The 8319-nt window shown below is 33.8% G+C and overlaps 1 long non-coding RNA gene across 1 annotated transcript; it reads right to left on the reverse strand.

Annotated features, from left to right (window-relative positions):
- Positions 1 to 853: 853 nt before the first annotated feature.
- Positions 854 to 7613, reverse strand: LOC132642748 (uncharacterized). The gene is made up of 3 exons (XR_009583332.1): positions 7477 to 7613; positions 1114 to 1322; positions 854 to 1026 (listed from the first exon to the last, which is right to left on the reverse strand). It is a non-coding gene; the product is annotated as an uncharacterized LOC132642748 (long non-coding RNA).
- Positions 7614 to 8319: the final 706 nt, after the last annotated feature.

The following is an 8319-nucleotide window of genomic DNA, read 5'->3' on the forward strand; positions in this document are numbered from 1 at the left end:
CAACTTCAAGTGATGCAACTTCTTTGCACTTGTTCCTCCCTCGAACTCTTTTTACCTTTCTAGGATTAGATGAACCTACATTTGCATATTTTGGTAAAAACTACAGCAATAAATTCAGTCCTACAAATTAATAACACATGGATTCAAAATGTCATACCTGTTTCAGCAGTTTGGGAGTGTTGCATAACTTGATCAGTAGATAGAGGCACTGAAATATTTGTTTGCATATGCTCTTTCTCAAGAATCAAGGGGTTTTTATCCATTGTTCGCATTCCTTGACTAGAAGACATGGCAGAATTTGATCTTGTGGTTTTAGGAGTATGCATACATTGATTAGCATAAACAACATTTTTGTGGAATGATTTCGCCTCATTTTGCATACACAATTTTTATGTATCATTCTCATTCCTTGACTAGAAGACATCATAGAGTTTTTATGACCCGATCCTCGTCCCTTCCCTGTAGCACCTGAGGAAGGAAATCATATTACTAATACAAAAGCATTGAAATTCAGTTACGCAAATTAAAAACATTAGATTAATTTTCAGTTACGCAAATTAAAAACAGTAGATTAATAAAAATTCTTACTTGTTTCAATTTTTTGGGTGTAGTGATTAACTAGATCAGTAGATGGAGGCAATAGACTATCAATTTGCATATACTCTTCCTTAAGAATCATGGAGTTTCGTATATCGCTTCCATTCCTTGACAAGCAGACATGGTAGAGCTTTAAGCCCTTGTCGTTGTCCCCTCCCTGTAGCACCTGGCAAAAAAGAAATCATATTAGTAAAATCTTTAGCATTTAGTTTCAGTTATATATGCACACAGATTTAATTTGGAAAAACTTACTTGTTTCAACTTTTTGGGTGTATTGCTTAACTTGATCAGTGAATGGAGGCAATGGACTATCAGTTTGCATATATTCTTTCTCAAGAACCATGGAATTTTTATGTATCATTTTCATTCCTTGACTAGAAGAAATCGTAGATTTTATAAGCTTTTGTCCTTGTCCCTTCCCTGTGGCACCTGAGGAAGAGTAATCGTGTTACTTATACTTAAGCATTGAAAGTCAGTTACGCAAATTAAAAACAACAGATTAATAAATATTCTTACTTGTTTCAATTTCTTGGATGTATTGCTTAACTACGTCACTAGATTGAGGAAATAAACTCTTAGTTGGCATATGCTCTTTCTCAATCAAAGATCTAAGCCCTCCTCGTCCTTGTCCCTTTCGTATAGCACCTGGCGCGACGAATGCATATCTGGTAGTAGTCTTCATAGTTGATCCCACCTCATCAGTCTTTAATGGTTTCATATTGAACCTGCAAAGAGCAATAATAAAAAACAATAAGAGAAAATGCGTGACAATATAGTAAAAAAAGGAATCATGCCATCAGAATATGTAACAGTGTACTATTTCTTAAAGAGATACTTCACCTCATCAATTCTTTTTCGTTTCTTTTGAGAAGGATTTCCTAAGTCTACAATATCATCATCCATTTGTTTCATAATCTCATAGGAATCACGAGGTTGAGTCTTCCTCACTACATGCCAACCTTTGTTGGAATTTTCATTAGCATAAAACACTTGAGATGCTTGCTCTGCTAAAACAAAAGGCTCATTTGTTTACAAAAATCTCCTTGGATTAACACTCACAAATTCATACTCATTTTTTTAACTCCTTTTATTTTATCATACACATCAAACCGATTACATCGAAACAAAATCACTCTTATATGCATGACAAATTGTAATTCAATCACATCTGTTAAAACTCCATAGTAATCAAGGTTTTCATTGTCTTTATCATTCTCACCAACAACAACAACACCACAATTTTGAGTCCTTAAGTTTTTATCATGATCTTCTGCATGAAATCTGTATCCATTGACAATGTAACCATTTCAATGTGTCGAATATCAGGTAGGACCACGTGAAAGTGAGAGCAAATCTTCCATGATCCGACTATTATCTCCTTTACGCAATTGTGCAACCTATGAACAAATTAAGTTTAATATTTTAGAATGAGTAATACAACATTAAAATGTCAAATTTAATGTTTTATGTATTACTCACCCTAACTTTAAACCATTCAATAAATTTTCTGTTCGATTCTGCATCAGTCAAGTGTTGCACAGTATCCACATGAGTTTGTGCAAACTCTACAAATTAAAGTGGACCATAAATGCCATATAGAAAAAAATTATCCTAAAGGAAATAAGGAAAATAAGACGATATGAAAGAACTCTTCATACTCGAGATATGGTATGACTTCATCACAGTTCTTCAGTATGTATATATGTGCTTGTTCCAATTCATTTTCTTCAAGATCACATGGATCTTTAACTCCCAAAGTACTTCCAGGGTGACAAAACACAGTTAAACCTCCATTAGATTTTTTTAAACCCCCATCATAATTTCGTTCAGGCCGATTGAATTTAGTGTCGATCCTATGTAGATACCATGGACATAAGGTCATACATTCATTTGCGATGTAGCCCTCTGCAATAGAACCTTCTGGACATGCTCTATTACCGATGAGAGATTTCAAAAAATATAACCATGGTTCCACATGATACATCCACCGATAATGAATAGGTCCAGCAATCTTAGCTTCACTAGCCAAATGAATAGGCAAGTGCATCATAACATCAAAAAATGAAGGAGGGAAGACCTCTTCTAACTTGCAAAGTGTTATGGGAATTTGCGCTTCAATATGTTCCAGATCATCAATTCTCAGCTCTTTTGATCCAAGCACATTAAAATATAAAGATAACTCAATAAGAGGTTCACAAACTTCTTTGGACAACATACCACGAAGTGCAAGAGGAAGTATATGTTGCAAAAGAACATGACAATCATGACTCTTCAACCCAGATATCTTGTGATATTTCAGGTGCACACATTGAGAAATATTAGATGAAAATCCATCAGGGACCTTTAAGTTCTTTAAGAAAAGGCATAATTCGTGCTTATCTTTAGGAGGCAATGTGTAGCATGCAGTTGGGACTTCGACTTTCTCCTCTCTTTGGATAGGGTGCAATTCTGGCCTAATGTTCATTTCTTGCAAGTCTAACCGAGTTTTAACTGTGTCCTTGGTCTTTCCTTTGACATTCATGATTGTCCTCATAATATTATCACATATATATTTTTCAATATGCATAACATCCAACTTATGTCGCAACAAGAGAGAGTTCCAGTATGGAAGTTCAAAAAAGATACTTTTCTTGTTCCAATTATCCTTTCGATTTTCATGTGATATCTTCTTCCTTTTCTTTGGATCCTTTTTTAACTGTAGCCCTTCAAGATCTTGCACATGATTAAGTATCTCAATACCGGAATGCATTTTTGGTGGGAGCCTTTTCTCTTTTGTACCATCAAATGACTTTTCGTCATTCCTCCATTTGTGACTAAGAGGAAGGTAACACCGATGACCCATAAAGCACTGCTTCTTACTATTAGTCAATCGAATTGACGAAGTGTCTTTATTGCAACACGGGCATGCAAATTTTCCCTTTGTACTCCATCCAGATAAATTTCCATATGCTGGAAAGTCATTGATGGTCCATAACAAAGAAGCATGCAACTTAAAATTCTGTCTAGATGATGCATCAAAGGTCACAATACCAACTTCCCACAACTCCTTCAGTTCCTATATTAAAGGTTGAATATATGTATCAATTGCATCTCCTGGACCTTTTGGACCAGGAATAAGCATTGACAAAAAAAAATTCCAGCTTCATACACAACCAAGGTGGTAAATTATATGGAATAAGAACCATAGGCCAAATGCTATATGAGGTTTTCGAATTCTGAAATGGCTGAAATCCATCACTAGCAAGTCCAAGTCGAACATTACGAGGCTCGGCCGCAAATGAAGGATGAAGTTCATCAAATGACTTACATGCCATCGAATCAGCTGGGTGCCTCATTATTCCATCATAAACTCTTTTATTCTTATGCCATGTCATTAGAGTAGATGTCTTTCTAGACATAAACAATCTTAGAAGCCTGGGCTTTAATGGAAAATAGTGTAAAGTCTTTGATGCTATCTTTTTACCTTTTTTATTCCTTATTTCCCCGCTATGTGTATCTATTTTCCATCTGGATGCACCACAAACTTTGCAAGAATCGAGTAACCTATCCTCCTTCCAGTATAACATGTAATCATTAGTACGAGCATCAATCTTGATGTAAGATAGCCCAAGGTCTTGAATTATCTTCTTTGCCTCATAATATGAGTTTGAAAAATTGGCGCCATTAGGCAACAACTCCTCTTTTAACATTTTTAATAACATTGTAAATGATTCGTTACTCCAATGGCCCATACTTTTGATGTGAAGCAATTTAATCTAAGAGGACAGTTTTGAAGCTTTTGATTTTTGGTACAATGGCTGCTCAAAATCCTTCAATAGGCTGTAAATATTTTTCGCTTCAACATTTGGTTCCTCCTCAAGTAAATCATCACAATCAGTGTGCGTGTTTTCTCCATCAAGATTAGGATATAAATCTCTCAAAATTTCTTGTACTTCATCTTCACTCTCACATTCTTCTGCTTCATCACCGTCTTCATCTTCAGATTCTGATAGGGGCTCACCTAAAGTTTCCCTGTGGTGATACCAAAAAGTATAATTTTGAATTATTCCATAAACTTTCAAATGTGTCTCAACTGTCTCATGGGTTCCCAAAGTTTTATTACAACATTTGACACATGGACATCGTATTTCATATTCTTCTCCTATTTTCCAAAAAGCATAATCCAAAAACTTTTGCACCCCGATTAGGTAGGCTTCTTCGAGCCGATTATAAACAAGTTGCATCCATTGCTTACAAGGTTCCATAACCTTACAGAGTACATAACAATTAGATTAAGAAAGGGAAAGGATAAGAAAAAATTAAGAGGCACACAACTTGGTATGATCAGATGCACAAAACTAGGTTGAACTCTAAGGTCGCACTTTCTAGTGGATCTCGGCTCCTTTATCCGTTAATGCATTGCACTATACAATCATATGGTGTTAAGATGTATAAAATATTAAAAATTAACTTGTAATTAAAATGTTGGTTCCCGAAACATGAATGCGTTCCTTTTTCTTACTAGTTTGAATTGTTTTAATTCTGGTTTAACAATAATTCTAATTATCGATGCATTTATTCTTTAGGTTGTAACGTATTGTTTAATTATCCTTAATAAAAGTAAAACAAAAATTGTGGGTTTTCTTCCCTTTTTGTGCATGGGTGTCAAAAACTAAATTGGATGAAGCAAGAAGTGAATTCCAGTAAACAAGACAAGAGTGAGGTGATGCCAAATTCTGTAAATACCAATTGGTAGAAAATGATGGAACTGTCCAATTTCATATGCTATCCACTAAATTGTGCTCTATAATGACTATCATAGTGTAAAAATGCAACAAAGTGATTCCACATAGAAAAATAAAATAAAGTAGCTCCAAAACATAACAGCAACTTAGAGGTCACATGTCAACTGATAATGAAGTTCAAGACACCATGCTAAAATAATGTTTTTTTTTTTAAGTTTTTGAAAGCATCATCTTTGGAATTTTTATAGAGAAAAAAAGTAAGAAAGTTAAAAGTCATCTCCCTCCCCACTCAACTTCATAAACAAATCCCAAAAAACACATCTAAAATTCCCCCACTCTCTCTCACATAATGCCCCAGGATCGAAGTACTTACACCAAAGAAAAAAGCACATAGTATACTTTACAACCCAAAAAAATCAAACTCTGGCATACATAAAGTTTCTAAAAAGAGTACTGCCTTTCTTTTATAAAGTAAAGATTGTAGTAAATGGTACCAAGATGGTACAGGAGCAGAAACAAACAATAGCATACAACAATTTTCTTCCTAGCATATCCAAGAAAACCACATTGGTTCAAACTATCTATTAAGCTACTTTTACATCAGAAGTTTAAATTTTGTAAACATCTATCCTTAATGAGTACTGCTTGTTGGTAGGTAATGTGAGATCATGAATCCCTGAATTCTTAACATGTATTATGAGTCATGTCTCTGCTATTTCTTTTTTCTTACAGAACACCCATATTTCTCTTGCTAGTTATATGGAATAAAAATATCTAAGAATACACTGGTAGTTGTATGTTTAACATTACTTGGCTCATAAACTAGCTTCTCCTTATAGTTCAGTACGCTACTCTCAATCTCAAACTAATACATGATGAAAGAACAAAGAAAAATAAAAGCCACTAACATTGATAAACATACACCAATATATTCATCTCATTATATAACATCACCCTTGCCTTTGAGTAGAAAAATAGTTGTTTACATGTTACATCGGCTATATTTCCAAACTCCAGAACATTATTGTAAAAATTAATGTTTATTTCAATACTAAAAAATTAGAAATTTCGACCATGTACTTAACCTCCTCATTCTTTTTAAAACAACGAGAGTAGTTTTTACAATTAAAAGTAATTTGAAAATTGTCAAGAAAAGGGAAAAAAGAAACTATGTAGTTATTCAATAACATATAAAATACAAGAAAGGAATATTTTATTTTATTTTTAAACTTTGGTGTTCTATGATTAGAGCTAACAGCAGTAGTGACTTCCAACTGTTGAAATCCTTCAAAATACTTGTGATTATTCAACTGTTCCAAGTTACAAATTGTACCTTTCTCTTTAAGAACTAATAGTTTTGTAATTTCTGTTAAAGCTAACTCGTTTGAGATCTTCACATTTACAGATACTCATAGTGGCATTTATTTAAGTTTGACTATAAAAGTTAAATTCACATATTTGGTTAGACCTTGTTTCAAAACATGGGTTCCATAACTTTTCCAATTTTTCCTATTGAGAGTGAAAGAGTTAAACACGACAAAAGGGAATTTCTATCTTCCCATATGCTATTATTTTCCAGGATGCTAAATACAAATGACAATAGAGACTAGATGGGCTATGAGGTATAAATGGATTTAGTCGAAACCCTTTCAGATGTAAAATAGAAAAATTGCAATAGGAGTAGTAGGACATGTCCCTATTTGGCTCAGAAAATCTCAACAATAATAAGGTCTTTCTGATACTAAGCACATACCCATAAAATAAATAGCATAAATTGTCGAAAACTAAACAAAGAGAAATTCATACAACCAAAATAAGCACACAAATCCAACTCAGCTTATACAAAGCTATAAAACGAAATCAAGATTGAGTTTTAAAATATAAATAGAAGGTTTTTCATATCATAAGCACATACCAAAAAGAATAAGCTCAAAATTTCAACTTGGTGCATATACAAAACATTGAAACAAAATCAGAAGGTTGAGTTTTAAAACAAATAGAAGGTTTTTCATACCATAAACACACAGACCCAAAAGAATAAGCTCAATAATTCAAAGATTGAGTTTTTAACTTTCTGATTTTTAAAAAGAAGTAACAGAACAAATAGCACAAATCACATAAAATAAAATAAAATAGGAAGAAGAAGCTATAATACCTTGAGGGTCTTTGATGAACAAGAGAAGAATATAAGGAGATGAGAAATCAATTTGTTGAAAGTAGGAAGAGCAGACGATGGGTTCGATGTGTAGAAACTAGGGCTAGAGTTGCAATCGACCACCTGTGTTTGAGAAGATAGAGAGTTGGATTTAATTTTTAGAATTTTTTATTTCAGTACGTATATACTACTTTATTATTTTTAGCGCCTTAATTTTTTGTGAAAACTAAAAGTTTTTATTTCACTACACTTGTTTTGGCGCCAGTTTTTTGGGAAATAGTAGTTTTTTAATATTATATTTGGTGGCATCAATCCTGCTCATGGCCTATCAATTACAATTTGGGACCAGTTACTAAATTCTTTTGGGACAAGATTTAATGCCTTCACAATAAAATATAGAATTAAGGACCGAAATAAAATCTCGTCCCAAAAAATGTACTTTCAGAGACTGAATTATTAACTCGTCTCTAAATGTTGGTCGCAAATAAGCCTTTTTCTTGTAGTGGAAAGCACGGATGTGCATTTGGCTAAGATTCTAGAGGAAACGGATCCGATGATAGTTAGGATGGAGATGTACCAAGCGCGGCTTCAGATTCAGACCACCCTTCGGAGAGTCAAGAAGGCCAGGACGAGCCAGGCCTCGATATTAGCCGCTGGAGAAGAAAGCTGTTGATTTACTACTTTTTATTAAGCCTCATGTCGGCTACATCATCTTTGTAATCCCTTCAGGGAAGATATTTTATTATTACTATTATATTATGATGATTTTTCGGGGCAATGGTTCACTTTCACAAATGGCACTTTCATGCTTCAATCGATTAGGAAAAGCCTCAACTCAAAAAG

Source organism: Lycium barbarum, chromosome 1, assembly GCF_019175385.1.
Source record: "Lycium barbarum isolate Lr01 chromosome 1, ASM1917538v2, whole genome shotgun sequence".
In the NCBI taxonomy this organism is placed as follows: domain Eukaryota; kingdom Viridiplantae; phylum Streptophyta; class Magnoliopsida; order Solanales; family Solanaceae; genus Lycium; species Lycium barbarum.